Consider the following 27257-nt stretch of genomic DNA (forward strand, 5'->3'; position numbering starts at 1 on the left):
GGGTACCGGATGAAATCGGCATGAACGGGTGAAAACCGCATGAACCAGTAGGAATCGGCAAAATCTGGTAAACAGGTCGCATTTGAAAAACGGGCCTAAATCTGTTAAAAACCAAAAACGGGGTGACAGCCTGATTGCCACTTTGGTACTGGATGAAATCGGCATGAAAGTGTCAAAACCGGATTAAAGCTGTACGAATCGGTAAAATCTGCTAAACTGGTCGATCCGAGAACAGGGCCTAAACCCGGTACAAACAGCAAAAGGGGTCACACCCGGGATGACCAAGTCTGTACCGGATGAAATAGGCATGAACGGGTCAAAACCGGATTGAACATGTAGTAATCGGTGAAATCCGGTAAAGTGGTCGAATCCGGAAAAGGTCCTAAACCGGTAAAAACCGCAAAAGAGGGTCACCCCCGGGATGACAAAGTCAGTACCGGGTGAAATCGGCATGATCGGGTCAAAACCACATTGAACACATTGGAATCGGAAAAATCCGGTAAACTGGTCGATCAATAAAAAGGTCCTAAATCCGGTAAAAACAGCAAAAGTGGTCACACCCGAAATCACCAAGTCTGTGCCGGATGAAATCGGCATGATCGGGTCAAACCGGATTGAACCTCTAGGAATTTCTAAAACCTGGTAAAGGATTGAAACTGGAAATGTGGGCTAATATTGGTAAAAACCGTAAAAGAATTCACAGCCTGATAGCCAGGTGGGTACCGGATGAAATCGGCATGAACGGGTGAAAACCGCATGAACCAGTAGGAATCGGCAAAATCTGGTAAACAGGTCGCATTTGAAAAACGGGCCTAAATCTGTTAAAAACCAAAAACAGGGTGACAGCCTGATTGCCACTTCGGTACTGGATGAAATCGGCATGAACGGGTCAAAACCGGATTGAAGCTGTACGAATCGGTAAAATCTGCTAAACTGGTCGATCTGAGAAAAGGGCCTAAACCCGGTACAAACAGCAAAAGGGGTCACACCCGGGATGACCAAATCTGTACCGGATGAAATAGGCATGAACGGGTCAAAACCGGGTTGAACATGTAGTAGTCGGTGAAATCCGGTAAAGTGGTCGAATCCGGAAATGGTCCTAAACCGGTAAAAACCGCAAAAGAGGTCACCCCCGGGATGACCAAGTCAGTATCGGGTGAAATCGGCATGATCGGGTCAAAACCAGATTGAACAGATAGGAATCGGAAAAATCCGGTAAACTGGTCGATCACAAAAAAGGTCCTAAATCCGGTCAAAACAGCAAAAGTGGTCACACCCGACATGACCAAGCCTGTCCCGGATGAAATCGGCATGATCGGGTCAAAACCAGATTGAACCTCTAGGAATCGGTAAAATTGGGTAAACTGGTCGAAACCGGAAAAGTTGGCTAATACAGTTAAAATCCGTTATAGGGTTCACAGCCTGATTGTCAAGTTAGTACTGGAAGAAATTGGCATGAACGGGTCAAAACCGGATTGAACCTGTAGGAATCGGTAAAATCCAGTAAGCCTGTCGAATCCGAACAATGGGCCGAAATCCGGTAAAAACCGTCATAGGGGTCACAGCCGGATTGCCAAGTCGGAACCGGATGAAATCGGCATGAACGAGTCAAAACCAGATTGAACCTGTAGGAATCAGTAAAATCCGGTAAACTGGTCGAAATCGGAAAGGTGGGCTAAAACTGGTGAAAAGTGTAAAAGTCGTCACAGCCTGATTGCCACGTCGGTACAGGATGAAATCGGCACGAACGGGTCAAAACCGGATTGAACCTGTAGGAATCGGTAAAATCCGGTAAACTGGTCGATCCGAAAAAAGGGCCTATATCCGGTAAAAACCGCAAATGCCGTCAGACACAGGATGACCAATCTGTACCAGATGAAATCAGCATGAACGGGTCAAAACCGGATTGAACCACTGGGAATCGGTAAAACCCGGTAAAGTGGTCTCATCTGGAAAAGTGGGCTAATACAGGTAAAAACCGTAAAAGGGTTCAGAGCCTGATTGCCAAGTCGGTAGCGCATGCAATCGGCATGAATGGGTCAAAACCGGATTGAACATGTAGGAGTCGGTAAAATCTGGTAAACTAGTAAAATGCGAAAAACGGGCATAAATCCGGTAAAAACCGTAAAAGGGGTCACAGACTGATTGCCTAGGCGATACCGGATGAAATCGGCATGAATGGGTCCAAACCGGATTGAACCTCTAGGAATCGGTAAAATCCGGTAAACTGGTCGAAACCGGAAACGTGGGCTAAGACTGGTAAAAATCCTAATAGGGTTCACAGCCTGATTGCCAAGTAAGAACCGGATAAAATCGGCATGAACAAGTCAATACTGGAATGAATATCTAGAATTCGGTAAAATCCGGTAGTGGTTGAATCCGGAAAATGGCCTAAAACCGGTAAAAACCGCAAAAGGTGTCACACCCGGGATGGCCAAATCTGTGCCGGAAGAAATCGGCATGATCGGGTGAAAACCAGGTTGATCCGCTGAGAATTGGTAAAATCCGGTAAACAGGTTGAAATGGGAAACTTGGGGTAATACTAGAAAAAGCCGTGAAAGGGTTCACAGCCTGAATGCCAAATCGGTACCGGAAGAAATCGGCATGAACGAGTCAAAACCAGATTGAACCTGTAGGAATCCTTAAAATCCGGTAAACTGGTCGAAATCGGAAAGGTGGAATAAAACTGGTGAAAAGTGTAAAAGTGGTCACAGCATGATTGCCACGTCGGTACAGGATGAAATCGGCACGAACGGGTCAAAACCGGATTGAACCTGTAGGAATCGGTAAAATCCGGTAAACTGGTCGATCCGAAAAAAGGGCCTATATCCGGTAAAAACCGCAAATGCCGTCACACCAAGGATGACCAATCTGTACCAGATGAAATCCGCATGAACGGGTTAAAACCAGATTGAGCCTCTAGGAATCGGTTAAACCCGGTAAAGTGGTCTCATCTGGAAAAGTGGGCTAATACAGGTAAAAACCGTAAAAGGGTTCAGAGCCTGATTGCCAAGTCGGTAGCGGATGAAATCGGCATGAACGGGTCAAAACCGGATTGAACATGTAGGAGTCGGTAAAATCTGGTAAACTAGTAAAATGCGAAAAACGGGCCTAAATCCGGTAAAAACCGTAAAAGGGGTCACAGCCTGATTGCCTAGGCGATACCGGATGAAATTGGCATGAAAGGGTCAAAACCGGACTGAACCTGTAGGAATCGGTAAAATCCGGCAAACTGGTTGAAACCGGAAAAGTCGGCTAAGACTGGTAAAAATCGTAATAGGGTTCACAGCCTGATTGCCAAGTCATAACCGGATAAAATCGGCATGAACAAGTCAATACTGGAATGAATATCAAGAATTCTGTAAAATCCGGTAGAGGTTGAATCCGGAAAATGGCCTAAAACCGGGTAAAACCGCAAAAGGGGTCACACCCGGGATGGCCAAATCTGTGCCGGATTAAATCGGCATGAGCGGGTCAAACCGGATTGAACCTCTAGGAATTTCTAAAACCCGGTGAACCGATTGAAACCGGAAAAGTGGGCTAATACTGGTAAAAACTGTAAAAGAATTCACAGCCGGATAGCCAGGTGGGTACAGGATGAAATCGGCATGAACGGGTGAAAACCGCATGAACCAGTAGGAATCGGCAAAATCTGGTAAACAGGTCGCATTTGAAAAACGGGCCTAAATCTGTTAAAAACCAAAAACGGGGTGACAGCCTGATTGCCACTTTGGCACTGGATGAAATCGGCATGAACGGGTCAAAACCAGATTGAAGATGTACGAATCGGTAAAATCTGCTAAACTGATCGATCCGAGAAAAGGGCCTAAACCCGGTACAAACAGCAAAAGGCGTCACTCCCGGGATGACCAAGTCTGTACCGGATGAAATAGGCATGAACGGGTCAAAACCGGATTGAACATGTAGTAATCGGTGAAATCCGGTAAAGAGGTCGAATCCGGAAATGGTCCTAATCTGGTAAAAACCGAAAAAGAGGTCACCCCCGGGATGACCAAGTCAGTATCGGGTGAAATCGGCATGATCGGGACAAAACCAGATTGAACAGATAGTAATCGGAAAAATCTGGTAAACTGGTCGATCACAAAAAAGGTCCTAAATCCGGTAAAAACAGCAAAAGTGGTCACACCCGACATGACCAAGCCTGTGCCGGATGAAATCGGCATGATCGGATCAAAACCGGATTGAACCTCTAGGAATCGGTAAAATTGGGTAAACTGGTCGAAACCGGAAAAGATGGCTAATACAGTTAAAATCCGTAATAGGGTTCACAGCCTGACTGCCAAGTTAGTACTGGAAGAAATTGGCATGAACGGGTCAAAACCAGATTGAACCTGTAGGAATCGGTAAAATCCGGTAAACCTGTCGAATCCGAACAATCTGCCGAAATCCGGTAAAAACCATCATAGGGGTCACAGCCGGATTGCCAAGTCGGAACCGGATGAAATGGGCATGAACAGGTCAAGACCGGATTGAACATCCAGGAATCGGTAAAATCCGGTAAAGTGGTCGAATCCGGAGAAAGGCCTATAACCGCTATAAACCGCAAAATGTGTCACACATGGGTTGACCAAGTGTGTGCCGGAGGAAATCGGCATGATCGGGTCAAAACCAGGTTGAACCGCTAGGAATTGGTAAAATCCGGTAAACAGGTTGAAACAGGAAAAGTGGGGTAATACCAGTAAAAACCGTGAAAGGGTTCACAGCCTGATTGCCAAGTCGGTACCGGAAGAAATCGGCATGAACGAGTCAAAACCAGATTGAACCTGTATGAATCCGTAAAATCCGGTAAACTGGTCGAAATCGGAAAGGTGGGCTAAAACTGGTGAAAAGTGTAAAAGTGGTCACAGCCTGATTGCCACGTCGGTACAGGATGAAATCGGCACGAACGGGTCCAAACCGGATTGAACCTGTAGGAATCGGTAAAATCCGGTAAACTGGTTGATCCGAAAAAAGGGCCTATATCCGGTAAAAACCGCAAATGCCGTCACACCCAGGATGACCTATCTGTACCAGATGAAATCGGCATGAAGGGGTCAAAACCGGTTTGAACCTCTAGGAATCGGTAAAACCCGGAAAAGAGGTCTCATCTGGAAAAGTGGGCTAATACAGGTAAAAACCGTAAAAGGGTTCAGAGCCTGATTGCCAAGTCGGTAGCGCATGAAATCGGCATGAATGGGTCAAAACCGGATTGAACATGTAGGAGTCGGTAAAATCTGGTAAACTAGTAAAATGCGAAAAACGGGCCTAAATCCGGTAAAAACTGTAAAAGGGGTCACAGTCTGATTACCTAGGTGACACCGGATGGAATCGGCATGAGCGGATCTAAACCGGATTGAACCTGTAGGAATCGGTTAAAGCTTCTTAACTGGTAAAATCTGACAAACGGTGCTAAATCCGGTAAAAACCGTAAAAGGGGTCACAGCCTGGTTGCCTAGTCGATACCGGATGAAATCGGCATGAATGGGTCAAAACCGGATGGAACCTCTAGGAATCGGAAAAATCCGGTAAACTGGTCGAAACCGGAGAAGTGGGCTAATACTTGTAAAAACCGTAAAAGAATTCACAGCCTGATAGCAAGGTGGGTACCGGATGAAATCGGCATGAACGGGTGAAAACCGCATGAACCAGTAGGAATCGTCAAAATCTGGTAAGCAGGTCGATTTGAAAAACGGGCCTAAATCTGTTAAAAACCAAAAACGGGGTGACAGCCTGATTGCCACTTCGGTACTGGATGAAATCGGCATGAATGGGTCCAAACCGGATTGAAGCTGTACGAATCGGTAAAATCTGCTAAACTGGTCGATCCGAGAAAAGGGCCTAAATCCGGTACAAACAGCAAAAGGGGTCACACCCGGGATGACCAAGTCTGTACCGGATGAAATAGGCATGAACGGGTCAAAACCGGATTGAACATGTAGTAATCGGTGAAATCCGGTAAAGTGGTCGAATCCGGAAATGGTCCTAAACCGGTAAAAACCGCAAAAGAGGTCACCCCCGGGATGACCAAGTCAGTATCGGGTGAAATCGGCATGATCGGTTCAAAACCAGATTGAACACATAGGAATCGGAAAAATCCGGTAAACTGGTCGATCAAAAAAAAGGTCCTAAATCCGGTTAAAACAGCAAAAGTGGTCACACCCGTCATGACCAAATCTGTGCGGATGAAATCGGCATGATCGGGTCAAAACCAGGTTGAACCGCAAGGAATTGGTAAAATCCGGTAAACTGGTTGAAACGGGAAAGGTGGGGTAATACTAGTAAAAACCGTGAAAGGTTTCACAGCCTGATTGCCAAGTCGGTACCGGAAGAAATTGGCATGAACGAGTCAAAACCAGATTGAACCTGTAGGAATCCGTAAAACCCGGTAAACTGGTCGAATTCGGAAAGGTGTGCAGAAACTGGTAAAAAGTGTAAAAGTGGTCACAGCCTGATTGCCACGTCGGTACAGGATGAAATCGGTACGAACGGGTCAAAACCGGATTGAACCTGTAGGAATCGGTAAAATCTGGTAAACTGGTCGATCCGAAAAAAGGGCCTATATCCGGTAAAAACCGCAAATGCCGTCACACCCAGGATGACCAATCTGTACCAGATGAAATCGGCATGAACGGATCAAAACCGGATTGAGCCTCTAGGAATCGGTAAAACCCGGTAAAGTGGTCTCATCTGGAAAAGTGGGCTAATACAGGTAAAAACCGTAAAAGGGTTCAGAGCCTGATTGCCAAGTCGGTAGCGGATAAAATCGGCATGAATGGGTCAAAACCGGATTGAACATGTAGGAGTCGGTAAAATCTGGTAAACTATTAAAATGCGAAAAACGGGCCTAAATCCGGTAAAAACCGTAAAAGGGGTCACAGCCTGATCACGTAGGCGATACCGGATGAAATCGGCATGAGCAGATCTAAACAGGATTGAACCTGTAGGAATCGGTTAAAGCTGGTTAACTGGTAAAATCTGAAAAACGGTCCTAAATCCGGTAAAAGGCGTAAAAGGGGTCACAGCCTGATTGCCTAGGCGATACCGGATGAAATCGTCATGAATGGGTCAAAACCGGACTGAACCTCTAGGAATCGGTAAAAACCCGGTAAACTGGTCGAAACCGGAAAAGTGGGCTAAGACTTGTAAAAATCGTAATAGGGTTCACAGCCTGACTGCCAAGTCTGAACCGGATAAAATCGGCATGAAAGAGTCAATACTGGAATGAATATCTAGAATTCGGTAAAATCCGGTAGTGGTTGAATCCGGAAAATGGCCTAAAACTGGTAAAAACCGCAAAAGGGGTCACACCCGCGAAGGCCAAATCTGTGGCGGATGAAATCGGCATTATCGGGTCAAACCGGATTGAACCTCTAGGAATTTCTAAAACCCGGTAAACCGATTGAACCCGGAAAAGTCTGCTAATACTGGTAAAAACCGTAAAAGAATTCACAGCCTGATAGCCAGGTGGGTACCGGATGAAATCGGCATGAACGGGTGAAAACCGCATGAACCAGTAGGAATCGGCAAAATCTGGTAAACAGGTCGCATTTGAAAAACGGGCCTAAATCTGTTAAAAACCAAAAACGGGGTGACAGCCTGATTGCCACTTTGGTACTGGATGAAATCGGCATGAAAGTGTCAAAACCGGATTAAAGCTGTACGAATCGGTAAAATCTGCTAAACTGGTCGATCCGAGAAAAGGGCCTAAACCCGGTACAAACAGCAAAAGGGGTCACACCCGGGATGACCAAGTCTGTACCGGATGAAATAGGCATGAACGGGTCAAAACCGGATTGAACATGTAGTAATCGGTGAAATCCGGTAAAGTGGTCGAATCCGGAAAAGGTCCTAAACCGGTAAAAACCGCAAAAGAGGGTCACCCCCGGGATGACCAAATCAGTACCGGGTGAAATCGGCATGATCGTGTCAAAACCACATTGAACACATTGGAATCGGAAAAATCCGGTAAACTGGTCGATCAATAAAAAGGTCCTAAATCCGGTAAAAACAGCAAAAGTGGTCACACCCGACATCACCAAGTCTGTGCCGGATGAAATCGGCATGATCGGGTCAAACCGGATTGAACCTCTAGGAATTTCTAAAACCTGGTAAAGGATTGAAACTGGAAATGTGGGCTAATATTTGTAAAAACCGTAAAAGAATTCACAGCCTGATAGCCAGGTGGGTACCGGATGAAATCGGCATGAACGGGTGAAAACCGCATGAACCAGTAGGAATCGGCAAAATCTGGTAAACAGGTCGCATTTGAAAAACGGGCCTAAATCTGTTAAAAACCAAAAACAGGGTGACAGCCTGATTGCCACTTCGGTACTGGATGAAATCGGCATGAACGGGTCAAAACCGGATTGAAGCTGTATGAATCGGTAAAATCTGCTAAACTGGTCGATCTGAGAAAAGGGCCTAAACCCGGTACAAACAGCAAAAGGGGTCACACCCGGGATGACCAAGTCTGTACCGGAAGAAATAGGCATGAACGGGTCAAAACCGGGTTGAACATGTAGTAGTCGGTGAAATCCGGTAAAGTGGTCGAATCCGGAAATAGTTCTAAACCGGTAAAAACCGCAAAAGAGGTCACCCCCGGGATGACCAAGTCAGTATCGGGTGAAATCGGCATGATCGGGTCAAAACCAGATTGAACAGATAGGAATCGGAAAAATCCGGTAAACTGGTCGATCACAAAAAAGGTCCTAAATCCGGTAAAAACAGCAAAAGTGGGCACACCCGACATGACCAAGCCTGTCCCGGATGAAATCGGCATGATCGGGTCAAAACCAGATTGAACCTCTAGGAATCGGTAAAATTGGGTAAATTGGTCGAAACCGGAAAAGTTGGCTAATACAGTTAAAATCCGTTATAGGGTTCACAGCCTGATTGTCAAGTTAGTACTGGAAGAAATTGGCATGAACGGGTCAAAACCGGATTGAACCTGTAGGAATCGGTAAAATCCGGTAAACTGGTCGATCCGAAAAAAGGGCCTATATCCGGTAAAAACCGCAAATGCCGTCACACACAGGATGACCAATCTGTACCAGATGAAATCAGCATGAACGGGTCAAAACCGGATTGAACCAATGGGAATCGGTAAAACCCGGTAAAGTGGTCTCATCTGGAAAAGTGGGCTAATACAGGTAAAAACCGTAAAAGGGTTCAGAGCCTGATTGCCAAGTCGGTAGCGGATGAAATCGGCATGAATGGGTCAAAACCGGATTGAACATGTAGGAGTCGGTAAAATCTGGTAAACTAGTAAAATGCGAAAAACGGGCCTAAATCCGGTAAAAACCATAAAAGGGTTCACAGCCTGATTGCCTTGGCGATACGGGATGAAATCGGAATGAATGGGTCAAAACCGTACTGAACCTGTAGGAATCGGTTAAAGTTGGTTTACTGGCAAAATATGAAAAACGGTCCTAAATCCGGTAAAAAGCGTAAAAGGGGTCACAGCTTGATTGCCTAGTTGATACCGGATGAAATCGTCATGAACGGGTCAAAACCGGACTGAACCTGTAGGAATCGGAAAATCCGGCAAACTGGTTGAAACCGGAAAAGTCGGCTAAGACTGGTAAAAATCGTAATAGGGTTCACAGCCTGATTGCCAAGTCATAACCGGATAAAATCGGCATGAACAAGTCAATACTGGAATGAATATCAAGAATTCTGTAAAATCCGGTAGAGGTTGAATCCGGGTAAGGGCCTAAAACCGGGTAAAACCGCAAAAGGGGTCACACCCGGGATGGCCAAATCTGTGCCGGATTAAATCGGCATGAGCGGGTAAAACCGGATTGAACCTCTAGGAATTTCTAAAACCCGGTAAACCGATTGAAACCGGAAAAGTGGGCTCATACTGGTAAAAACTGTAAAAGAATTCACAGCCGGATAGCCAGGTGGGTACCGGATGAAATCGGCATGAACGGGTGAAAACCGCATGAACCAGTAGGAATCGGCAAAATCTGGTAAACAGGTCGCATTTGAAAAACGGGCCTAAATCTGTTAAAAACCAAAAACGGGGTGACAGCCTGATTGCCACTTTGGTACTGGATGAAATCGGCATGAAAGTGTCAAAACCGGATTAAAGCTGTACGAATCGGTAAAATCTGCTAAACTGGTCGATCCGAGAAAAGGGCCTAAACCCGGTACAAACAGCAAAAGGGGTCACACCCGGGATGACCAAGTCTGTACCGCATGAAATAGGCATGAACTGGTCAAAACCGGATTGAACATGTAGTAATCGGTGAAATCCGGTAACGTGGTCGAATCCGGAAAAGGTCCTAAACCGGTAAAAACCGCAAAAGAGGGTCACCCCCGGGATGACCAAGTCAGTACCGGGTGAAATCGGCATGATCGGGTCAAAACCACATTGAACACATTGGAATCGGAAAAATCCGGTAAACTGGTCGATCAATAAAAAGGTCCTAAATCCGGTAAAAACAGCAAAAGTGGTCACACCCGACATCACCAAGTCTGTGCCGGATGAAATCGGCATGATCGGGTCAAACCGGATTGAACCTCTAGGAATTTCTAAAACCTGGTAAAGGATTGAAACTGGAAATGTGGGCTAATATTTGTAAAAACCGTAAAAGAATTCACTGCCTGATAGCCAGGTGGGTACCGGATGAAATCGGCATGAACGGGTGAAAACCGCATGAACCAGTAGGAATCGGCAAAATCTGGTAAACAGGTCGCATTTGAAAAACGGGCCTAAATCTGTTAAAAACCAAAAACAGGGTGACAGCCTGATTGCCACTTCGGTACTGGATGAAATCGGCATGAACGGGTCAAAACCGGATTGAAGCTGTACGAATCGGTAAAATCTGCTAAACTGGTCGATCTGAGAAAAGGGCCTAAACCCGGTACAAACAGCAAAAGGGGTCACACCCGGGATGACCAAATCTGTACCGGATGAAGTAGGCATGAACGGGTCAAAACCGGGTTGAACATGTAGTAGTCGGTGAAATCCGGTAAAGTGGTCGAATCCGGAAATGGTCCTAAACCGGTAAAAACCGCAAAAGAGATCACCCCCGGGATGACCAAGTCAGTATCGGGTGAAATCGGCATGATCGGGTCAAAACCAGATTGAACAGATAGGAATCGGAAAAATCCGGTAAACTGGTCGATCACAAAAAAGGTCCTAAATCCGGTCAAAACAGCAAAAGTGGTCACACCCGACATGACCAAGCCTGTCCCGGATGAAATCGGCATGATCGGGTCAAAACCAGATTGAACCTCTAGGAATCGGTAAAATTGGGTAAACTGGTCGAAACCGGAAAAGTTGGCTAATACAGTTAAAATCCGTTATAGGGTTCACAGCCTGATTGTCAAGTTAGTACTGGAAGAAATTGGCATGAACGGGTCAAAACCGGATTGAACCTGTAGGAATCGGTTAAACCCGGTAAAGTGGTCTCATCTGGAAAAGTGGGCTAATACAGGTAAAAAACGTAAAAGGGTTCAGAGCCTGATTGCCAAGTCGGTAGCGGATGAAATCGGCATGAATGGGTCAAAACCGGATTGAACATGTAGGAGTCGGTAAAATCTGGTAAACTAGTAAAATGCGAAAAACGGGCCTAAATCCGGTAAAAACCGTAAAAGGGGTCATAGCCTGATTGCCTAGGCGATACCGGATGAAATCGGCATGAATGGGACAAAACCGGACTTAACCTGTAGGTATCGGTAAAATCCGGCAAACTGGTTGAAACCGGAAAAGTCGGCTAAGACTGGTAAAAATCCTAATAGGGTTCACAGCCTGATTGCCAAGTCATAACCGGATAAAATCGGCATGAACAAGTCAATACTGGAATGAATATCAAGAATTCTGTAAAATCCGGTAGAGGTTGAATCCGGAAAATGGCCTAAAACCGGGTAAAACCACAAAAGGGGTCACACCCGGGATGGCCAAATCTGTGCCGGATTAAATCGGCATGAGCGGGTCAAACCGGATTGAACCTCTAGGAATTTCTAAAACCCGGTGAACCGATTGAAACCGGAAAAGTGGGCTAATACTGGTAAAAACTGTAAAAGCATTCACAGCCGGATAGCCAGGTGGGTACCGGATGAAATCGGCATGAACGGGTGAAAACCGCATGAACCAGTAGGAATCGGCAAAATCTGGTAAACAGGTCGCATTTGAAAAACGGGCCTAAATCTGTTAAAAACCAAAAACGGGGTGACAGCCTGATTGCCACTTTGGCACTGGATGAAATCGGCATGAACGGGTCAAAACCGGATTGAAGATGTACGAATCGGTAAAATCTGCTAAACTGATCGATCCTAGAAAAGGGCCTAAACCCGGTACAAACAGCAAAAGGCGTCACTCCCGGGATGACCAAGTCTGTACCGGATGAAATAGGTATGAACGGGTCAAAACCGGATTGAACATGTAGTAATCGGTGAAATCCGGTAAAGTGGTCGAATCCGGAAATGGTCCTAAACCGGTAAAAACCGCAAAAGAGGTCACCCCCGGGATGACCAAGTCAGTATCGGGTGAAATCGGCATGATCGGGACAAAACCAGATTGAACAGATAGTAATCGGAAAAATCTGGTAAACTGGTCGATCACAAAAAGGGTCCTAAATCCGGTAAAAACAGCAAAAGTGGTCACACCCGACATGACCAAGCCTGTGCCGGATGAAATCGGCATGATCGGATCAAAACCGGATTGAACCTCCAGGAATCGGTAAAATTGGGTAAACTGATCGAAACCGGAAAAGATGGCTAATACAGTTAAAATCCGTAATAGGGTTCACAGCCTGACTGCCAAGTTAGTACTGGAAGAAATTGGCATGAACGGGTCAAAACCGGATTGAACCTGTAGGAATCGGTAAAATCCGGTAAACTTGTCGAATCCGAACAATGGGCCGAAATCCGGTAAAAACCATCATAGGGGTCACAGCCGGATTGCCAAGTCGGAACCGGATGAAATGGGCATGAACAGGTCAAGACCGGATTGAACATCCAGGAATCTGTAAAATCCGGGAAAGTGGTCGAATCCGGAGAAAGGCCTATAACCGCTATAAACCGCAAAATTTGTCACACATGGGTTGACCAAGTGTGTGCCGGAGGAAATCGGCATGATCCGGTCAAAACCATGTTGAACCGCTAGGAATTGGTAAAATCCGGTAAACTGGTTGAAACGGGAAAAGTGGGGTAATACCAGTAAAAACCGTAAAAGGGTTCACAGCCTGATTGCCAAGTCGGTACCGGAAGAAATCGGCATGAACGAGTCAAAACCAGATTGAACCTGTATGAATCCGTAAAATCCGGTAAACTAGTCGAAATCGGAAAGGCGGGCTAAAACTGGTGAAAAGTGTAAAAGTGGTCACAGCCTGATTGCCACGTCGGTACAGGATGAAATCGGCACGAACGGGTCCAAACCGGATTGAACCTGTAGGAATCGGTAAAATCCGGTAAACTGGTTGATCCGAAAAAAGGGCCTATATCCGGTAAAAACCGCAAATGCCGTCACACCCAGGATGACCTATCTGTACCAGATGAAATCGGCATGAAGGGGTCAAAACCGGTTTGAACCTCTAGGAATCGGTAAAACCCGGAAAAGAGGTCTCATCGGGAAAAGTGGGCTAATACAGGTAAAAACCGTAAAAGGGTTCAGAGCCTGATTGCCAAGTCGGTAGCGGATATTCGGCATGAATGGGTCAAAACCAGATTGAACATGTAGGAGTCGGTAAAATCTGGTAAACTAGTAAAATGCGAAAAACGGGCCTAAATGCGGTAAAAAGCGTAAAAGGGGTCACAGTCTGATTACCTAGGTGACACCGGATGGAATCGGCATGAGCGGATCTAAACCGGATTGAACCTGTAGGAATCGGTTAAAGCTTCTTAACTGGTTAAATCTGACAAACGGTCCTAAATCCGGTAAAAACCGTAAAAGGGGTCACAGCCTGGTTGCCTAGGCGATACCGGATGAAATCGGCACGAATGGGTCAAAACCGGATGGAACCTATAGGAATCGGAAAAATCCGGTAAACTGGTCGAAACCGGAGAAGTGGGCTAAGACTGGTAAAAATCGTAATAAGGTTCACAGCCTGATTGCAAAGTCAGAGCCGGATAAAATTGGCATGAACAAGTCAATATTGGAATGAATATCTAGAATTCGGTAACATCCGGTAGTGGTTGAATCCGGAAAATGGCCTAAAACGGGTAAAAACCGCAAAAGGGGTCACACCCGGGATGGCCAAACCTGTGCCGTATGAAATCGGCATGATCGGGTCAAACGGGATTGAACCTCTAGGAATTTCTAAAACCCGGCAAACTGATTGAAACCGGAAAAGTGGGCTAATACTGGTAAAAACCGTAAAAGAATTCACAGCCTGATAGCAAGGTGGGTACCGGATGAAATCGGCATGAACGGGTGAAAACCGCATAAACCAGTAGGAATCGGCAAAATCTGGTAAGCAGGTCGATTTGAAAAACGGGCCTAAATCTGTTAAAAACCAAAAACGGGGTGACAGCCTGATTGCCACTTCGGTACTGGATGAAATCGGCATGAATGGGTCCAAACCGGATTGAAGCTGTACGAATCGGTAAAATCTGCTAAACTGGTCGATCCGAGAAAAGGGCCTAAATCCGGTACAAACAGCAAAAGGGGTCACACCCGGGATGACCAAGTCTGTACCGGATGAAATAGGCATGAACTGGTCAAAACCGGATTGAACATGTAGTAATCGGTGAAATCCGGTAAAGTGGTCGAATCCGGAAATGGTCCTAAACCGGTAAAAACCGCAAAAGAGGTCACCCCCGGGATGACCAAGTCAGTATCGGGTGAAATCGGCATGATCGGTTCAAAACCAGATTGAACACATAGGAATCGGAAAAATCCGGTAAACTGGTCGATCAAAAAAAAGGTCCTAAATCCGGTTAAAACAGCAAAAGTGGTCACACCCGTCATGACCAAGTCTGTGCGGATGAAATCGGCATGATCGGGTCAAAACCAGGTTGAACCGCTAGGAATTGGTAAAATCCGGTAAACTGGTTGAAACGGGAAAGGTGGGGTAATACTAGTAAAAACCGTGAAAGGGTTCACAGCCTGATTGCCAAGTCGGTACCGGAAGAAATTGGCATGAACGAGTCAAAACCAGATTGAACCTGTAGGAATCCGTAAAATCCGGTAAACTGGTCGAATTCGGAAAGGTGTGCTGAAACTGGTAAAAAGTGTAAAAGTGGTCACAGCCTGATTGCCACGTCGGTACAGGATGAAATCGGTACGAACGGGTCAAAACCGGATTGAAACTGTAGGAATCGGTAAAATCCGGTAAACTGGTCGATCCGAAAAAAGGGCCTATATCCGGTAAAAACCGCAAATGCCGTCACACCCAGGATGACCAATCTGTACCAGATGAAATCGGCATGAACGGATCAAAACCGGATTGAGCCTCTAGGAATCGGTAAAACCCGGTAAAGTGGTCTCATCTGGAAAAGTGGGCTAATACAGGTAAAAGCCGTAAAAGGGTTCAGAGCCTGATTGCCAAGTCGGTAGTGGATAAAATCGGCATGAATGGGTCAAAACCGGATTGAACATGTAGGAGTCGGTAAAATCTGGTAAACTATTAAAATGCGAAAAACGGGCCTAAATCCGGTAAAAACCGTAAAAGGGGTCACAGCCTAATCACGTAGGCGATACCGGATGAAATCGGCATGAGCAGATCTAAACAGGATTGAACCTGTAGGAATCGGTTAAAGCTGGTTAACTGGTAAAATCTGAAAAACGGTCCTAAATCCGGTAAAAGGCGTAAAAGGGGTCACAGCCTGATTGCCTAGGCGATACCGGATGAAATCGTCATGAATGGGTCAAAACCGGACTGAACCTCTAGGAATCAGTAAAACCCGGTAAACTGGTCGAAACCGGAAAAGTGGGCTAAGACTTGTAAAAATCGTAATAGGGTTCACAGCCTGACTGCCAAGTCTGAACCGGATAAAATCGGCATGAAAAAGTCAATACTGGAATGAATATCTAGAATTCGGTAAAATCCGGTAGTGGTTGAATCCGGAAAATGGCCTAAAACTGGTAAAAACCGCAAAAGGGGTCACACCCGGGAAGGCCAAATCTGTGCCGGATGAAATCGGCATTATCGGGTCAAACCGGATTGAACCTCTAGGAATTTCTAAAACCCGGTAAACCGATTGAACCCGGAAAAGTCTGCTAATACTGGTAAAAACCGTAAAAGAATTCACAGCCTGATAGCCAGGTGGGTACCGGATGAAATCGGCATGAACGGGTGAAAACCGCATGAACCAGTAGGAATCGGCAAAATCTGGTAAACAGGTCGCATTTGAAAAACGGGCCTAAATCTGTTAAAAACCAAAAACGGGGTGACAGCCTGATTGCCACTTTGGTACTGGATGAAATCGGCATGAAAGTGTCAAAACCGGATTAAAGCTGTACGAATCGGTAAAATCTGCTAAACTGGTCGATCCGAGAACAGGGCCTAAACCCGGTACAAACAGCAAAAGGGGTCACACCCGGGATGACCAAGTCTGTACCGGATGAAATAGGCATGAACGGGTCAAAACCGGATTGAACATGTAGTAATTCGGTGAAATCCAGGTAAAGTGGTCGAATCCGGAAAAGGTCCTAAACCGGTAAAAACCGCAAAAGAGGGTCACCCCCGGGATGACCAAGTCAGTACCGGGTGAAATCGGCATGATCGGGTCAAAACCACATTGAACACATTGGAATCGGAAAAATCCGGTAAACTGGTCGATCAATAAAAAGGTCCTAAATCCGGTAAAAACAGCAAAAGTGGTCAAACCCGAAATCACCAAGTCTGTGCCGGATGAAATCGGCATGATCGGGTCAAACCGGATTGAACCTCTAGGAATTTCTAAAACCTGGTAAAGGATTGAAACTGGAAATGTGGGCTAATATTGGTAAAAACCGTAAAAGAATTCACAGCCTGATAGCCAGGTGGGTACCGGATGAAATCGGCATGAACGGGTGAAAACCGCATGAACCAGTAGGAATCGGCAAAATCTGGTAAACAGGTCGCATTTGAAAAACGGGCCTAAATCTGTTAAAAATCAAAAACATGGTGACAGCCTGATTGCCACTTCGGTACTGGATGAAATCGGCATGAACGGGTCAAAACCGGATTGAAGCTGTATGAATCGGTAAAATCTGCTAAACTGGTCGATCTGAGAAAAGGGCCTAAACCCGGTACAAACAGCAAAAGGGGTCACACCCGGGATGACCAAATCTGTACCGGATGAAATAGGCATGAACGGGTCAAAACCGGGTTGAACATGTAGTAGTCGCTGAAATCCGGTAAAGTGGTCGAATCCGGAAATAGTCCTAAACCGGTAAAAACCGCAAAAGAGGTCACCCCCGGGATGACCAAGTCAGTATCGGGTGAAATCGGCATGATCGGGTCAAAACCAGATTGAACAGATAGGAATCGGAAAAATCCGGTAAACTGGTCGATCACAAAAAAGGTCCTAAATCCGGTCAAAACAGCAAAAGTGGTCACACCCGACATGACCAAGCCTGTGCCGGATGAAATCGGCATGATCGGATCAAAACCAGATTGAACCTCTAGGAATCGGTAAAATTGGGTAAACTGGTCGAAACCGGAAAAGTTGGCTAATACAGTTAAAATCCGTTATAGGGTTCACAGCCTGATTGTCAAGTTAGTACTGGAAGAAATTGGCATGAACGGGTCAAAACCGGATTGAACCTGTAGGAATCGGTAAAATCCAGTAAGCCTGTCGAATCCGAACAATGGGCCGAAATCCGGTAAAAACCGTCATAGGGGTCACAGCCGGATTGCCAAGTCGGAACCGGATGAAATCGGCATGAACGAGTCAAAACCAGATTGAACCTGTAGGAATCAGTAAAATCCGGTAAACTGGTCGAAATCGGAAAGGTGGGCTAAAACTGGTGAAAAGTGTAAAAGTCGTCACAGCCTGATTGCCACGTCGGTACAGGATGAAATCGGCACGAACGGGTCAAAACCGGATTGAACCTGTAGGAATCGGTAAAATCCGGTAAACTGGTCGATCCGAAAAAGGGGCCTATATCCGGTAAAAACCGCAAATGCCGTCACACACAGGATGACCAATCTGTACCAGATGAAATCAGCATGAACGGGTCAAAACCGGATTGAACCACTGGGAATCGGTAAAACCCGGTAAAGTGGTCTCATCTGGAAAAGTGGGCTAATACAGGTAAAAACCGTAAAAGGGTTCAGAGCCTGATTGCCAAGTCGGTAGCGCATGAAATCGGCATGAATGGGTCAAAACCGGATTGAACATGTAGGAGTCGGTAAAATCTGGTAAACTAGTAAAATGCGAAAAACGGGCCTAAATCCGGTAAAAACCGTAAAAGGGGTCACAGCCTGATTGCCTAGGCGATACCGGATGAAATCGGCATGAATGGGTCCAAACCGGATTGAACCTCTAGGAATCGGTAAAATCCGGTAAACTGCTCGAAACCGGAAACGTGGGCTAAGACTGGTAAAAATCCTAATAGGGTTCACAGCCTGATTGCCAAGTAAGAACCGGATAAAATCGGCATGAACAAGTCAATACTGGAATGAATATCTAGAATTCGGTAAAATCCGGTAGTGGTTGAATCCGGAAAATGGCCTAAAACCGGTAAAAACCGCAAAAGGTGTCACACCCGGGATGGCCAAATCTGTGCCGGATGAAATCGGCATGATCGGGTGAAAACCAGGTTGATCCGCTGAGAATTGGAAAAATCCGGTAAACTGGTTGAAATGGGAAACTTGGGGTAATACTAGTAAAAGCCGTGAAAGGGTTCACAGCCTGAATGCCAAATCGGTACCGGAAGAAATCGGCATGAACGAGTCAAAACCAGATTGAACCTGTAGGAATCCTTAAAATCCGGTAAACTGGTCGAAATCGGAAAGGTGGAATAAAACTGGTGAAAAGTGTAAAAGTGGTCACAGCATGATTGCCACGTCGGTACAGGATGAAATCGGCACGAACGGGTCAAAACCGGATTGAACCTGTAGGAATCGGTAAAATCCGGTAAACTGGTCGATCCGAAAAAAGGGCCTATATCCGGTAAAAACCGCAAATGCCGTCACACCAAGGATGACCAATCTGTACCAGATGAAATCCGCATGAACGGGTTAAAACCAGATTGAGCCTCTAGGAATCGGTTAAACCCGGTAAAGTGGTCTCATCTGGAAAAGTGGGCTAATACAGGTAAAAACCGTAAAAGGGTTCAGAGCCTGATTGCCAAGTCGGTAGCGGATGAAATCGGCATGAATGGGTCAAAACCGGATTGAACATGTAGGAGTCGGTAAAATCTGGTAAACTAGTAAAATGCGAAAAACGGGCCTAAATCCGGTAAGAACCGTAAAAGGGGTCACAGCCTGATTGCCTAGGCGATACCGGATGAAATTGGCATGAAAGGGTCAAAACCGGACTGAACCTGTAGGAATCGGTAAAATCCGGCAAACTGGTTGAAACCGGAAAAGTCGGCTAAGACTGGTAAAAATCGTAATAGGGTTCACAGCCTGATTGCCAAGTCATAACCGGATAAAATCGGCATGAACAAGTCAATACTGGAATGAATATCAAGAATTCTGTAAAATCCAGTAGAGGTTGAATCCGGAAAATGGCCTAAAACAGGGTAAAACCGCAAAAGGGGTCACACCCGGGATGGCCAAATCTGTGCCGGATTAAATCGGCATGAGCGGGTCAAACCGGATTGAACCTCTAGGAATTTCTAAAACCCGGTGAACCGATTGAAACCGGAAAAGTGGGCTAATACTGGTAAAAACTGTAAAAGAATTCACAGCCGGATAGCCAGGTGGGTACAGGATGAAATCGGCATGAACGGGTGAAAACTGCATGAACCAGTAGGAATCGGCAAAATCTGGTAAACAGGTCGCATTTGAAAAACGGGCCTAAATCTGTTAAAAACCAAAAACGGGGTGACAGCCTGATTGCCACTTTGGCACTGGATGAAATCGGCATGAACGGGTCAAAACCAGATTGAAGATGTACGAATCGGTAAAATCTGCTAAACTGATCGATCCGAGAAAAGGGCCTAAACCCGGTACAAACAGCAAAAGGCGTCACTCCCGGGATGACCAAGTCTGTACCGGATGAAATAGGCATGAACGGGTCAAAACCGGATTGAACATGTAGTAATCGGTGAAATCCGGTAAAGTGGTCGAATCCGGAAATGGTCCTAATCCGGTAAAAACCGAAAAAGAGGTCACCCCCGGGATGACCAAGTCAGTATCGGGTGAAATCGGCATGATCGGGACAAAACCAGATTGAACAGATAGTAATCGGAAAAATCTGGTAAACTGGTCGATCACAAAAAAGGTCCTAAATCCGGTAAAAACAGCAAAAGTGGTCACACCCGACATGACCAAGCCTGTCCCGGATGAAATCGGCATGATCGGATCAAAACCGGATTGAACCTCTAGGAATCGGTAAAATTGGGTAAACTGGTCGAAACCGGAAAAGATGGCTAATACAGTTAAAATCCGTAATAGGGTTCACAGCCTGACTGCCAAGTTAGTACTGGAAGAAATTGGCATGAACGGGTCAAAACCGGATTGAACCTGTAGGAATCGGTAAAATCCGGTAAACCTGTCGAATCCGAACAATCTGCCGAAATCCGGTAAAAACCATCATAGGGGTCACAGCCGGATTGCCAAGTCGGAACCGGATGAAATGGGCATGAACAGGTCAAGACCGGATTGAACATCCAGGAATCGGTAAAATCCGGTAAAGTGGTCGAATCCGGAGAAAGGCCTATAACCGCTATAAACCGCAAAATGTGTCACACATGGGTTGACCAAGTGTGTGCCGGAGGAAATCGGCATGATCGGGTCAAAACCAGGTTGAACCGCTAGGAATTGGTAAAATCCGGTAAACAGGTTGAAACAGGAAAAGTGGGGTAATACCAGTAAAAACCGTGAAAGGGTTCACAGCCTGATTGCCAAGTCGGTACCGGAAGAAATCGGCATGAACGAGTGAAAACCAGATTGAACCTGTATGAATCCGTAAAATCCGGTAAACTGGTCGAAATCGGAAAGGTGGGCTAAAACTGGTGAAAAGTGTAAAAGTGGTCACAGCCTGATTGCCACGTCGGTACAGGATGAAATCGGCACGAACGGGTCCAAACCGGATTGTACCTGTAGGAATCGGTAAAATCCGGTAAACTGGTCGATCCGAAAAAAGGGCCTATATCCGGTAAAAACCGCAAATGCCGTCACACCCAGGATGACCTATCTGTACCAGATGAAATCGGCATGAACGGGTCAAAACCGGATTGAACATGTAGTAATCGGTGAAATCCGGTAAAGTGGTCGAATCCGGAAATGGTCCTAAACCGGTAAAAACCGCAAAAGAGGTCACCCCCGGAATGACCAACTCAGTATCGGGTGAAATAGGCATGATCGGGTCAAAACCAGATTGAACAGATAGGAATCGGAAAAATCCGGTAAACTGGTCGATCATAAAAAAGGTCCTAAATTCGGTAAAAACAGCAAAAGTGGTCACACCCGACATGACCAAGCCTGTCCCGGATGAAATCGGCATGATCGGGTCAAAACCAGATTGAACCTCTAGGAATCGGTAAAATTGGGTAAACTGGTCGAAACCGGAAAAGATGGATAATACAGTTAAAATCCGTAATAGGGTTCACAGCCTGACTGCCAAGTTAGTACTGGAAGAAATTGGCATGAACGGGTCAAAACCGGATTGAACCTGTAGGAATCGGTAAAATCCGGTAAACTTGTCGAATCCGAACAATGGGCCGAAATCCGGTAAAAACCATCATAGGGGTCACAGCCGGATTGCCAAGTCGGAACCGGATGAAATGGGCATGAACAGGTCAAGACCGGATTGAACATCCAGGAATCGGTAAAATCCGGTAAAGTGGTCGAATCCGGAGAAAGGCCTATAACCGCTATAAACCGCAAAATTTGTCACACATGGGTTGACCAAGTGTGTGCCGGAGGAAATCGGCATGATCGGGTCAAAACCAGGTTGAACCGCTAGGAATTGGTAAAATCCGGTAAACAGGTTGAAACAGGAAAAGTGGGGTAATACCAGTAAAAACCGTGAAAGGGTTCACAGCCTGATTGCAAAGTCGGTACCGGAAGAAATCGGCATGAACGAGTCAAAACCAGATTGAACCTGTATGAATCCGTAAAATCCGGTAAACTGGTCGAAATCGGAAAGGTGGGCTAAAACTGGTGAAAAGTGTAAAAGTGGTCACAGCCTGATTGCCACGTCGGGACAGGATGAAATCGGCACCAACGGGTCCAAACCGGATTGAACCTGTAGGAATCGGTAAAATCCGGTAAACTGGTCGATCCGAAAAAAGGGCCTATATCTGGTAAAAACCGCAAATGCCGTCACACCCAGGATGACCTATCTGTACCAGATGAAATCGGCATGAAGGGGTCAAAACCGGTTTGAACATCTAGGAATCGGTAAAACCCGGAAAAGAGGTCTCATCTGGAAAAGTGGGCTAATACAGGTAAAAACCGTAAAAGGGTTCAGAGCCTGATTGCCAAGTCGGTAGCGGATATTCGGCATGAATGGGTCAAAACCGGATTGAACATGTAGGAGTCGGTAAAATCTGGTAAACTAGTAAAATGCGAAAAACGGGCCTAAATCCGGTAAAAACCGTAAAAGGGGTCACAGTCTGATTACCTAGGTGACACCGGATGGAATCGGCATGAGCGGATCTAAACCGGATTGAACCTGTAGGAATCGGTTAAAGCTTCTTAACTGCTAAAATCTGACAAACGGTCCTAAATCCGGTAAAAACCGTAAAAGGGGTCACAGCCTGGTTGCCTAGGCGATACCGGATGAAATCGGCATGAATGGGTCAAAACCGGATGGAACCTCTAGGAATCGGAAAAATCCGGTAAACTGGTCGAAACCGGAGAAGTGGGCTAAGACTGGTAAAAATCGTAATAAGGTTCACAGCCTGATTGCAAAGTCAGAACCGGATAAAATCGGCATGAACAAGTCAATACTGGAATGAATATCAAGAATTCTGTAAAATCCGGTAGAGGTTGAATCCGGAAAATGGCCTAAAACCGGGTAAAACCGCAAAAGGGGTCACACCCGGGATGGCCAAATCTGTGCCGGATTAAATCGGCATGAGCGGGTCAAACCGGATTGAACCTCTAGGAATTTCTAAAACCCGGTGAACCGATTGAAACCGGAAAAGTGGGCTAATACTGGTAAAAACTGTAAAAGAATTCACAGCCGGATAGCCAGGTGGGTACCGGATGAAATCGGCATGAACGGGTGAAAACCGCATGAACCAGTAGGAATCGGCAAAATCTGGTAAACAGGTCGCATTTGAAAAACGGGCCTAAATCTGTTAAAAACCAAAAACGGGGTGACAGCCTGATTGCCACTTTGGCACTGGATGAAATCGGCATGAACGGGTCAAAACCGGATTGAAGATGTACGAATCGGTAAAATCTGCTAAACTGATCGATCCTAGAAAAGGGCCTAAACCCGGTACAAACAGCAAAAGGCGTCACTCCCGGGATGACCAAGTCTGTACCGGATGAAATAGGCATGAACGGGTCAAAACCGGATTGAACATGTAGTAATCGGTGAAATCCGGTAAAGTGGTCGAATCCGGAAATGGTCCTAATCTGGTAAAAACCGAAAAAGAGGTCACCCCCGGGATGACCAAGTCAGTATCGGGTGAAATCGGCATGATCGGGACAAAACCAGATTGAACAGATAGTAATCGGAAAAATCTGGTAAACTGGTCGATCACAAAAAGGGTCCTAAATCCGGTAAAAACAGCAAAAGTGGTCACACCCGACATGACCAAGCCTGTGCCGGATGAAATCGGCATGATCGGATCAAAACCGGATTGAACCTCCAGGAATCGGTAAAATTGGGTAAACTGATCGAAACCGGAAAAGATGGCTAATACAGTTAAAATCCGTAATAGGGTTCACAGCCTGACTGCCAAGTTAGTACTGGAAGAAATTGGCATGAACGGGTCAAAACCGGATTGATCCTGTAGGAATCGGTAAAATCCGGTAAACTTGTCGAATCCGAACAATGGGCCGAAATCCGGTAAAAACCATCATAGGGGCCACAGCCGGATTGCCAAGTCGGAACCGGATGAAATGGGCATGAACAGGTCAAGACCGGATTGAACATCCAGGAATCTGTAAAATCCGGGAAAGTGGTCGAATCCGGAGAAAGGCCTATAACCGCTATAAACCGCAAAATTTGTCACACATGGGTTGACCAAGTGTGTGCCGGAGGAAATCGGCATGATCCGGTCAAAACCATGTTGAACCGCTAGGAATTGGTAAAATCCGGTAAACTGGTTGAAACGGGAAAAGTGGGGTAATACCAGTAAAAACCGTAAAAGGGTTCACAGCCTGATTGCCAAGTCGGTACCGGAAGAAATCGGCATGAACGAGTCAAAACCAGATTGAACCTGTATGAATCCGTAAAATCCGGTAAACTAGTCGAAATCGGAAAGGCGGGCTAAAACTGGTGAAAAGTGTAAAAGTGGTCACAGCCTGATTGCCACGTCGGTACAGGATGAAATCGGCACGAACGGGTCCAAACCGGATTGAACCTGTAGGAATCGGTAAAATCCGGTAAACTGGTCGATCCGAAAAAAGGGCCTATATCCGGTAAAAACCGCAAATGCCGTCACACCCAGGATGACCTATCTGTACCACATGAAATCGGCATGAAGGGGTCAAAACCGGTTTGAACCTCTAGGAATCGGTAAAACCCGGAAAAGAGGTCTCATCGGGAAAAGTGGGCTAATACAGGTAAAAACCGTAAAAGGGTTCAGAGCCTGATTGCCAAGTCGGTTGCGGATGTTCGGCATGAATGGGTCAAAACCAGATTGAACATGTAGGAGTCGGTAAAATCTGGTAAACTAGTAAAATGCGAAAAACGGGCCTAAATCCGGTAAAAACCGTAAAAGGGGTCACAGTCTGATTACGTAGGTGACACCGGATGGAATCGGCATGAGCGGATCTAAACCGGATTGAACCTGTAGGAATCGGTTAAAGCTTCTTAACTGGTTAAATCTGACAAACGGTCCTAAATCCGGTAAAAACCGTAAAAGGGGTCACAGCCTGGTTGCCTAGGCGATACCGGATGAAATCGGCATGAATGGGTCAAAACAGGATGGAACCTATAGGAATCGGAAAAATCCGGTAAACTGGTCGAAACCGGAGAAGTGGGCTAAGACTGGTAAAAATGGTAATAAGGTTCACAGCCTGATTGCAAAGTCAGAACCGGATAAAATTGGCATGAACAAGTCAATATTGGAATGAATATCTAGAATTCGGTAACATCCGGTAGTGGTTGAATCCGGAAAATGGCCTAAAACGGGTAAAAACCGCAAAAGGGGTCACACCCGGGATGGCCAAACCTGTGCCGTATGAAATCGGCATGATCGGGTCAAACGGGATTGAACCTCTAGGAATTTCTAAAACCCGGCAAACTGATTGAAACCGGAAAAGTGGGCTAATACTGGTAAAAACCGTAAAAGAATTCACAGCCTGATAGCAAGGTGGGTACCGGATGAAATCGGCATGAACGGGTGAAAACCGCATGAACCAGTAGGAATCGGCAAAATCTGGTAAGCAGGTCGATTTGAAAAACGGGCCTAAATCTGTTAAAAACCAAAAACGGGGTGACAGCCTGATTGCCACTTCGGTACTGGATGAAATCGGCATGAATGGGTCCAAACCGGATTGAAGCTGTACGAATCGGTAAAATCTGCTAAACTGGTCGATCCGAGAAAAGGGCCTAAATCCGGTACAAACAGCAAAAGGGGTCACACCCGGGATGACCAAGTCTGTACCGGATGAAATAGGCATGAACGGGTCAAAACCGGATTGAACATGTAGTAATCGGTGAAATCCGGTAAAGTGGTCGAATCCGGAAATGGTCCTAAACCGGTAAAAACCGCAAAAGAGGTCACCCCCGGGATGACCAAGTCAGTATCGGGTGAAATCGGCATGATCGGTTCAAAACCAGATTGAACACATAGGAATCGGAAAAATCCGGTAAACTGGTCGATCACAAAAAAGGTCCTAAATCCGGTTAAAACAGCAAAAGTGGTCACACCCGTCATGACCAAGTCTGTGCGGATGAAATCGGCATGATCGGGTCAAAACCAGGTTGAACCGCTAGGAATTGGTAAAATCCGGTAAACTGGTTGAAACGGGAAAGGTGGGGTAATACTAGTAAAAACCGTGAAAGGGTTCACAGCCTGATTGCCAAGTCGGTACCGGAAGAAATTGGCATGAACGAGTCAAAACCAGATTGAACCTGTAGGAATCCGTAGAATCCGGTAAACTGGTCTAATTCGGAAAGGTGTGCTGAAACTGGTAAAAAGTGTAAAAGTGGTCACAGCCTGATTGCCACGTCGGTACAGGATGAAATCGGTACGAACGGGTCAAAACCGGATTGAAACTGTAGGAATCGGTAAAATCCGGTAAACTGGTCGATCCGAAAAAAGGGCCTATATCCGGTAAAAACCGCAAATGCCGTCACACCCAGGATGACCAATCTGTACCAGATGAAATCGGCATGAACGGATCAAAACCGGATTGAGCCTCTAGGAATCGGTAAAACCCGGTAAAGTGGTCTCATCTGGAAAAGTGGGCTAATACAGGTAAAAACCGTAAAAGGGTTCAGAGCCTGATTGCCAAGTCGGTAGTGGATAAAATCGGCATGAATGGGTCAAAACCGGATTGAACATGTAGGAGTCGGTAAAATCTGGTAAACTATTAAAATGCGAAAAACGGGCCTAAATCCGGTAAAAACCGTAAAAGGGGTCACAGCCTGATCACGTAGGCGATACCGGATGAAATCGGCATGAGCAGATCTAAACAGGATTGAACCTGTAGGAATCGGTTAAAGCTGGTTAACTGGTAAAATCTGAAAAACGGTCCTAAATCCGGTAAAAGGCATAAAAGGGGTCACAGCCTGATTGCCTAGGCGATACCGGATGAAATCGTCATGAATGGGTCAAAACCGGACTGAACCTCTAGGAATCGGTAAAACCCGGTAAACTGGTCGAAACCGGAAAAGTGGGCTAAGACTTGTAAAAATCGTAATAGGTTTCACAGCCTGACTGCCAAGTCTGAACCGGATAAAATCGGCATGAAAAAGTCAATACTGGAATGAATATCTAGAATTCGGTAAAATCCGGTAGTGGTTGAATCCGGAAAATGGCCTAAAACTGGTAAAAACCGCAAAAGGGGTCACACCCG

This window comes from Jaculus jaculus, chromosome 21, assembly GCF_020740685.1.
Source record: "Jaculus jaculus isolate mJacJac1 chromosome 21, mJacJac1.mat.Y.cur, whole genome shotgun sequence".
Classification (NCBI taxonomy): Eukaryota; Metazoa; Chordata; class Mammalia; order Rodentia; family Dipodidae; genus Jaculus; species Jaculus jaculus.